This window comes from Dipodomys merriami, unplaced genomic scaffold, assembly GCF_024711535.1.
Source record: "Dipodomys merriami isolate MVZ:Mamm:240054 unplaced genomic scaffold, mDipMer1.0.p SCAF_12, whole genome shotgun sequence".
Lineage (NCBI taxonomy): Eukaryota > Metazoa > Chordata > Mammalia > Rodentia > Heteromyidae > Dipodomys > Dipodomys merriami.
In genome coordinates, this window is record NW_027202493.1 from 33,138,859 (window position 1) to 33,148,678 (window position 9,820).

General features: G+C 37.5%; 1 protein-coding gene across 3 annotated transcripts in view; it reads right to left on the minus strand.

The window, feature by feature from the left end:
• The window catches only part of Palld (palladin, cytoskeletal associated protein), a 333,844-nt gene extending 327,852 nt beyond the window's left edge, over positions 1-5,992 (minus strand). For all 3 annotated transcript variants that reach the window (XM_070016512.1, XM_070016511.1, XM_070016513.1), the window contains exon 1: positions 5,869-5,992. The gene's annotated coding sequence lies outside the window, so the exon portion shown is untranslated. The remainder of the gene's footprint in view (positions 1-5,868) is intronic.
• Between the last annotated feature and the right edge of the window lie 3,828 nt (positions 5,993-9,820).

Below are 9,820 nucleotides of genomic sequence, written 5' to 3' on the forward strand. Positions count from 1 at the left end.
GAAATGAAACGGAGATGACACATGATGATTAATTGAATGCAGAACGTATAGGATTGCAGGTGTCCGTCTGCAACCACATGAATAGTGCCATTAGCTTATATGCCACACGTGGGGAAACAAGTTTTTGTTTTTGCTTTTTGTTTTTGTTGGTCATGGGGCTTGAACTCTGGGCCTGGATGCTGTCTCTCAGCTCTTCAGTCAAGGCTGGGGCTCTACCACTGGAGCCACAGCACTACTTCATTTTCTGGTGGTTAATTGGAGCTAAGAATCTCACGGACTTTCTTGCCCAGTCTGATTTTGAACTGAGATCCTCAGATCTCAGCATCCTGAGTAGTGAGGATTATAGGTTTGAGCCACCGGCACCCAGTAAGAAACAAGTTTTAAGGAACAAAATATGTTTAATTTTGATTTGAGCTTTTTGTACTGGAGAGCTTTTTGGTATTGATATGCAGAAAGCAATTTGCGTTGCTGGCTTAGAACCCCAGAAATGAGCTGGTAATTATTGGTCTGCAGAAGGCTCTTTAAGTCACAGGATGAATAAGTCCATCAAGGAAGAAAAGAGTAAAGAAAAGCATCCTCTGGGTGAATGTGTAGTTAAAAGATAGAGGAGCTCCTATCTTGAACTGGTGTACATTTGGACACTTGTGAGGACAGGACGTGATTTGAAGTACTTGTATGGGAAAAAAGAAAGAAAGAACATTTCCTAAGAAGCATTCATTGGCAATGATGAGGGCTAAACTGAATGTAGTTGTGATGCATTTATGTTGTCCTTCTGTGTGATTGTGCAAGTTGAGGATCCTAAGCAACTCCATTTCTCTTAAGACCCCCATCTCAGTTCTGCAATTTAACCCTTGACCCACTTCAGCCCCAAGGCCTGTAATTACGCTATCTGAAACTCCAGAGCTGCTCCTCTTGGGGTCTGGTGACCATTATCTAAACCAGACACCCTGCAGGTTAGCACCTATGCTCTTGAGACTCCCCTGTGGTGCAAGCCAACCAGTTTCAAGTATGTTAGGCCCCGTGATCTAACCAACAACTTGTTTCTGGTCCTTTCCTGCTTTGTAGTGCACCAATCATACTATAGAGTTGTTTTATGATGGTTTGTAGTCATTTGTTACAAGCAGTTATGATGTATGCAAAGCCCTTGCCTTCCCTAAAAAATGTATAAAAAGTGCTGTAACCCTGGGCTCGGGGCCTCTCAGCGTCATGGGCTGCTGCCATAAAAGGAAAATGCAGAGAGAAAAGGTATGGAAAGCTCAGAAGGGTGTAATAGACAATAAATGGTCTGAATGGAAGATTTCAGAAGAAGAGCTTTCTTACTCTTGACTTCATTAAAAAATATAATTTGTTTCTTTCTGAAAAAAATTTGAATCAAGGTATAGTTGACCATTCAAGTAGTCTGTCTTGAAGGTGTAGAGTTGGGTACTGGATACGCATATGCATTGTGAAATTACCATCACCTCAGAGTTACCTTCTCCTTTTTCTCCTTTTTGGTGAGAACACTTAAGTTTTACCCTACTGAGTACAGAAAGAATATGACCATGCCACGGACTTCTTGTGAGGAACAATCTCAGGAATGAGGCATTGAAATAGAGTCCACGAAGCATGAACTTTGAATAGATATTGCCAATTCCTATAATAACACATAAAAATAGAAATGGGAAATCGTGGTCCTGATAATGATCGATGTTTAATGATTGGATGGACTGCTTAGTAGGAGACAAGGATTGTGCAAAGAGCTGATTGGTAGGTTATTTAAAGTATTTATAACAGGCCAGGCTCTGGTGGCTCACGCCTGTAATCCTAGCTACTCAGGAGGCTGAGATCTGAGAATCACAGTTCAAAGCCAGCCTGAGCAGGAAAAGTTCCTGAGACTCTTATCTCCAATAAACCACTAGAATACCAGAGGTGGCGCTGTGGCTCAAGCAGTAGAGCGCTAGCCTTGAGCTGAAGAGCGCAGGGCCAGCGCCCAGGCCCAGAGTTCAAATCCCATGACCGACAAAAAAAAAAGTTTATAACAGGTACCAAGTTAAGAAGAAGGAAACTGAGGCCCAAGACTTGTCCAAGGGAGCTCAGCTTCAAGTCTAGGCAGGACTGGCGAAGCTCATAACCTCAAACATGTGCTTTGTTACACAGCAGCTGCAAAGCTGGGAATCCTGAGCAAGCTAATAGACATCATAAAATTGATGTTCTGAAACTAGAGTTTCATTATTAATCCAATCATATGGACATAATATGATAAAAAATTGAAAGCTTTATGAAAAGCCTTATATAAGGAAGCTGAAAGCAAGTGAATGGTGGAAAAAGAAAAGATTCCATTGTATTATTAAGTAAGGAATGTTTGCCTGAGGCACATTATCTCACCTGCTTATTAACTTCTATTTCAGTTTTAAAGAGCAGCCATTTGATGGGATCCAGTCTCGAGGATTAGAGGTAGCTTCAAAACTGCTTTGTACGGTGAAAATGAAAATAATAGTTTTATAGCCTATCTGCTTCAGATTTAAGGCAGTTCTTGCTGCTGGGATTTGCATATGTTCTGGGGAAAAGTGTTCATGCAACCTAGATGAAGAAAGGAGGTTTCCAGGTGGCCCACGTGCCTAAGAAAATTACCCTTCAGAGATTTCTGTGTCAGTCAACACCACTCCAGTAAAAAGTCATAATCCAAAGGAATGTAATACAACTGCAAACATCTCCATTATTTTCAAGCTATTTTACGTTTTATGTCAAATGGTACTTATAATTCAGTGTGGTCAGCAGAAAACAAACGTAGTAGAGTTAAAAAAAAAAAAAGTGGCTCAGTGGTAAGTGCTTGCCTTGCATGCATGAGGCCCTGGGTTCGATTTCTCAGCACCACATAAGCAGAAAAAGCTGGAATTGGCTCTGTGGCTCAAGTGGTAGAGCGCTAGCTTTGAGCTGAAGAGCTGAGGGACAGCACCCAGGACCAGAGTTCAGGCCCCACAACTGGCAAAAAAAAAAAAGTCCATACTGCTTTTCACGGGTTAAGAGAAAGTGAACGCCAAAAACATTACAGTATTTCAACTTCAGTAAGAAACATTGAGTATTCCAAGGTCTTTTACATCCTCATGACTTAATGTGTGTTGTTCCTTTTATTTTAAATCTCTCTCTCTCTCTCTCTCTCTCTCTCTCTCTCTCTCTCTCTCTCTCTCTTTCTGTTTCAAACTCCATGTTTGGCTTTGGAACTGTGCCATTTTAAAATGAAAATGTTTAATGTTAGATAAAGATTATCTAGCTCCAAGTGTTACCCAATATCAGGTACCATACTGGTGGGTAATTTAGAGTCCAGATAGGGTTTGTGACATTTTAACTGTTATTTAAACACACACACACACATACACACACACACACACACACACACACACACACACACACACACATACACACACACACACACACACACACACACACACACACACACACACACACACACACACGAACTGGCAAACAAAACAATTGTCAAAGTCTAAGCCAAGCAATCGGGTAGTGGTGGTAGAGTGGAGTTCAACAGTGAGATACTTATAGAACATCTATGTTACTTATTTCAAAATCTTTGACTAAAAGCATAAACATTATGAGTGATTTTAAATGTAGCAGTTTGGTTAATTTTCATAGTTTCATATTTAGATGGGTATTGAAAAAGGAATGAAAATCAATTGATTCAAAGTGATGACATCACAAATAATTTAAATGAAAATATGTCCAGGATAGCCAAAATGGAAAAAAGTCTTAGAATTTATTTTCATTGTACTAAGCATTTGACTAAGTCTCTAGCTTGTTCTTTATTTCTCCCTCCGGTTCCCTCTCCTCCCTGTTATCCTTCCTTCCTTCCTTCCTTCCTTCCCTCCTTCCTTCCTTCCTTTCCTCCCCCCTCCCTCCCTTCCTTTTTTCCTTCCTTCCTTCCTTCCCTACCCTCCCTCCCTTCTTCCTTCCTTCCTTCCTTCCCCCCTCCCTCCCTCCCTTCTTCCTTCCTTCCTTCCTTCCTTCCTTCCCTGTAGGGCAAAAATCAAGCAAATTTAAAAATTCTTGTGTAAATTCTTAGTAAAAATACAAGATTCTTTTTCTTCCTCATTGGGTAAATTGCCATAATGAGAGAATACGCCATTTTACCTTGTAGTTTTAGATGGCCCTCCAAACAGTATATTTTATATCAACTTAAAAAATGTAATCTAATAATTCATTTAAAGTCATAACAGCTGATTGTATCATTGAGTATTTAGAGTTATTCCCCTTTATGTCATCTTTAACCAATATACTGAATCTGTTGCAAATATTTAGACTTTACTTCCAATTCACTCATTTCTCACCTAAATGGTTTTATAAAATGTTTACCAAATGTGTTTCCATATTGCTAACATGGTGATTTAGTAGTTATGAATTATTGTCAGAGTTGCTGCTTTGTTCAGCCTGTTTTCTTGGCTGGAATTTATCCTTGAGCTCTGCATGGCCTGATTTCCTATTGGAATGCAGGAATCTCACCCACAACTGACAAGTGGCGACTCTTGCCCAGACCTTTCAGATTTTGGTTGTATCTCTTTAAGAACATGTCAGACTTATTTGTAAACCTGAATAATGTTTCCTCTCTGTAGTCTTTCATTATTTTTTCTTAAAGAAGTTATGAAATGAAATCAAAATGATGATAATCATCCAGTGGAACCTCCATTCTCATTTAGATGTGGATTGTGGTATGAGAACAATTTCAATATTCAGTTGTACTAATTAAACAGAGACACTTGGCCTTAGGACTGAAACCAGGCCCTTGGGATGGATACAGTCCCTAATCAATATCAAACACTCGAATGAGAGAACTAATTCACATTCCAAGAATGTGTAATCATATATTTCCAGAGCAGATATTGGCTAGATAAATCTTAGGTCTTGTCTAATGGTCTCAATAGTTTGTTAGAAAGATTGATTTTGAAAATCTGAATAATTAAGATGAGTATCCAATTGATTTCTTGGAGGAAAACATAGAAATGTATCGTTATCCTGTGAAAAGAATTTATCTGTATGTGCCTGAATAGGTTTTGAATAATCCTATATTGCTGAGGAATGGTTTTTATTTGGCCACAGGATTTATACTCGAAGGCAATTAGTATTTTTAGCAGATACTAAAAAGTAACTTGAGCCTCAAATCATTCTGTAACAACATCAGACGTTTGATTCAGTACAATCACACATGTAACTTTATAAAACAAGATATACTGTGTTGTGAAGTTTAAATTCAGTAGAAGTCCACAAGCTACACCAAACTTTCTCATAAGATCTCATTAAAGATCTCACAATAAGCTTGATCAGCTTGATTAGAAATAAATTTTATGCACAGATATAATTTTCAAATGCCTGCTGTTAACTATGTCAACTAGTTCAATATTTGAGAAATATTTATTTATTTTTTAATCTTTTGGAAGCATAATGAACAACTTAGAATGTTCGCAAAGCCTAAAATTTATTATTTTAACCAATTAATGTTCAGCTTCAATACGGACAAGGGTCTACAATTCCATAGTTTAATGTTTTGTAAAATATAACACATGTACAATATTGACAAATTTGGCTCCATAAACACATCTAATACTTTTTGACTAGTTCCATTGATTTAGTATGCCTAAGATTGTAATACAGAAATAGTTGTCTGATCATAAGGGCAGAGATAAAGCTGGAAGGCAAATCTTACACATGATCAGTTTAGTAGAACTACAATATTCCAATTACTTTGGCTCTCCAAGTAAAATAAACTCAAACATCTTCTAAATGGCATTTTAACTTCAAGCCAATATGCTTCTAGCGTTTAAAAAAGGCCTCTAAAGGTGGCCCTACTAGTATAAGCATTTAAAAATATACCTTACAGACCTTTTCAATGCTTGGTCAGTTGAAAACCTCCAGAAAGATGATGGCCTTCAGATGTTCATTTCTTCCTTCCTGGGAGAGCACAGGTTGGCCTTGCTTATCCATTAACGGCTGCTTGGTCTGCTGTAGCTTTCAGACAACTGTGGCCTCAGACTCTCATCTGTCCTCTACTCCACTGGGCTATATTTGGTAGCTGAACTCATGTTTCAGCAGAGTGCCACACTCAGGAGTTCCAGCAGTGGTCTGGAAGCAACCTCTCTGAGCGCCTGGGTTCTTAGAAATTAAAGTCACCTAGCATAGAAGGAGCTCTATTTATGAACCTAATGATCATGGGATTTAAACAGTTTTCTCTCCCCTCTGACCTTTTCACTTGAGACCCATACCTGCCAGCTATTAACACAAGCTTAATCAATGACACATCTTTGATTTCTAATAGAAAAAGTGACAGACACTCTTGAGGAAGACAGGACTTACTATAAGCTTCTATTTCAGGATAACCTACCATAAGACTAAAATTAAATGAACAAGTTACTCCTGTAACTATTTATAAATGTAGTCACCTGTCACACTGGTGGAGAGTCCCACTGTTTTCTTACTTCATACTGTTAATTTAAAAAATTGCGTTATGGCCAGGTTTTGGTGGCTTATGCCTGTTATCCTAGCTACTCAGGACGCTAAGATGTGAGGATCGCAGTTGAAAGCCAGCTCTGGCAGACAATACTGAGACTCAAGATGGACTTGTTATGTCTGTTTGTTCTCAGCAAGGTACTTCAGATTTGTCACTGATGAATTCACTTGTGAGTTCTGGTTCAATCTGCTACACCTGTGAATGAATAAAGACCAACCATCAGAATATGTAGGTAGTCTTTTGGTCAAATGTCTCTGCTGCTTGAGATGTTTGTCAATCTGGGTATGGGCACAAAAATGGTTAAAGAAAAAGTCTTATTATAGCAATAAAAATAGATTTTAAGTTGTCTGAGAATAGATTGAAGAAATAAATTTATATATAAGTACCAGGCATCAGACAAACATTATGAGCACCAGTCAGAATTATCATGTGTAATCTGCCCTACAGGGCCCAAATTTTACTTAGAGATGAAAAATGGGTAACATCATATTAGCATCAAAAAGTTATTTATTTCATAATATCAAATTGAGTACAAAGGAAAGAATGTACTGGCATTTTTGTATGTTTTTATTGTAAAAATACTGTACAGGGTGGTTACAGTTACATCAGCAAGGTAATGAGTATGTACTGGTATTTTTAAGAGTGATATATCTATAAGAATTATTTGCAAGTAGAAGTCAATCATATGTTTAAAAATGTAAAATCAACAATTGGGATTTATCCAAGTAATAAAGGTGGGACTAATATCCTAAGACTTAAAATTTAATTCATATTAATAAGTCAAAAGATAAAAACCATGTGGTGGTTTCTTTTTTTATTGTGAAAATACTGTACAGAGGGGTTACAATTAATGGACAAGATAATGAGTACATTTCTTATCAAGCATTGTTGCCTCCTCCTTTGTTTCCCCTTCCCATCCCTTCCCATCTCCCCCCTCCTGCCTGCCGCCGCCCCAAAGTTGTAAAGTTCTTTTTTTGACATAACGACTTGTACATCTCATTGTTACAATGGGTCAACCTGGTGGTTTCTATAAATTGTTAACAAGGTTTTGTACAGCATCCACTCTCAATGATAGAAAACACTGGCAAATGAGATAGTTCTACATTGAAACTATATATTAGGGTAAATTATGTGTGTACATGTATGTACACACATTTAACCAAATACAGATACGATGTAATACAGTGTGATAAGAGATAAACCATCAAGAACTGTTACCAATAGCATGTGAGCCTTACCATATACAAAAGATGAAAAGGAAATGGAATAATGGAGTACATGGAACGCTACATCCTAAGCTTGTACAGAAAATTGATTTTTAATGCAATCAGTTTTTCATGAAAGAATCCACAAATCATCTCAGAATAATCTCAGACAGAACGGCATTTTGTTTTACCAAACAAGAAAAATGGGTACAAAGTTTTATTTAGACAAATTTGCACAGCAAACTATTGGGGGAGACTTTGAGAAAAGTGATGAGAATGCTAATGAATTCCTTGGAGTGGAAACACAGGAAGGGGATAATGAATTAGCTAAAATGACATATTGGATTCTTGCCTGTGAAGAACAATAGCTTGAGCTAGTAGCATATGTCAAATAATTAGATGCATTGTGTTTTATGTCTTGGCTTTGTTCAGTTCCTCTGACTTCTTAGTTTAAAGAAACTGGATTTCTTATTAGTTTAAAGAAACTGGATTTCCATTTCATTCATTTAGCAAGATGAAAGTGGCTTTGATTTGTATGATTTGGGAAAAATGAAATCAAGTGCATAAGTAGGGTGGAGTCCTTGGGATAGACTTGGAGTCCTTGGGATAGTCCTTAGGTAGAGTTGGGATACATTCATGCTAGATGAGTGCTTAAAATTGTTATATGTGTTTGTGTAATATTGTCTCTATAACTGTGCCTACACTTGCTCTCTCTTTTCTGAGAGATGAAGGGAATTTTCCAAAGTTTTCTGGGAGAAAAGCGTGATGAGTATTAAGTACATTCAGCTGGGTAATGGGGATATGGAACAGGGTTGGCTGGAAGACTTCCTGCCAATATGCCTGTGTACTGTTAACTTTTCAAAGCAGCAGACATGATTTTCACTATTGATGTTTCTTAAACCCTACTAATAAAAATAATTTTAAGTGTATATTTTTCAAAAGCAGCCTATCAGGTATAACGATATGGAAACGATATCCCAAACACACCATCAAGTGAAACAAATACATGCTTTGCTCGTTTATTATTTCTGAGAGTCAAGATTCAAGTAAACACTGAAATAGTTTCATTTGAAATGCACAGCTGATGCTCTTATACTGACTAGCCAAGATTCGATGCCAATGAAAGGAATATATCTGCCCCGTTGAAATGAACATCATTTTAATTTTTTTTTCAAAACCTTTCCTGATTGAGTCATCTACTACAGAGTACAAGTTTTTGAAGTCCTTTTGAATACTCAACGAAGTTTGGATTCGGTGTGCTTCCTTTTGGGGGAAATTAAAAATAAACTTAACTGATGTTAACTATTGTAAACAAGGTTTCCTCTTCTGAAGGTCAGTTCTTGCCTGCTGACTCTCCAGTCTTCAGTGGGCCATATCTACACCCAAGAGCATTCATCTTTATCTGGCTGCCTGGAAAATGTCATCTCCTTTGACCTACTCTATGCTAGGGCTCTTTTCTGAGGACATGATTTGTCACTTGACACAAAATCAGGCCCAACCTCACATGATTTATTAGAGCAAAAAAAAAACCCCAAAACCAAAAAAAAAACCTCAAAACAACCTAAACGTACAATTTATGGAATGACTTGGTAAACTTGGCATTTTAAAGTAGCCATAAAAAGTGATTTTTTTCACCTGATTTTGTTGTTGTTGTTTTTTAATTAACAAAGGAGCTGAAAGAATCAGGAAGCAAAATAGTTTTACATGTACGTTTTGAAAGTGAAAAATCTTGGCTGGCTGAAAATTGAAGTGTTCAAATTGAGTTGATTTGATATTTAAAACAAAACACAAAATAGTACCCTTCTCATTTTTTTTTTCCTGTGTAGAATGACAAAACAACCGAGTTAGAAATGGCTGAACATTTACTTACCCTCCGTCAACGTTTACAGTGTTTTGCTTCTCCTAAAGTCTGCCTCATTTTTTTTAACCTATTCTAGTGGTACATATTAGTGAGGGACGGTCACCCTTGGGAGTGAAATGGTTGTGTCCAGGTAATTGAGGACGGCTGTGTGACCATTACAGAAACTGCTTCTCAAAGAGGCCAGCTGTGGAAGGGCGTGGGCATTCCTCCTAGGGAAAACAGAAAGGAAAAAAAAAAAAAAAACAGGACAAAGGAGGAAAT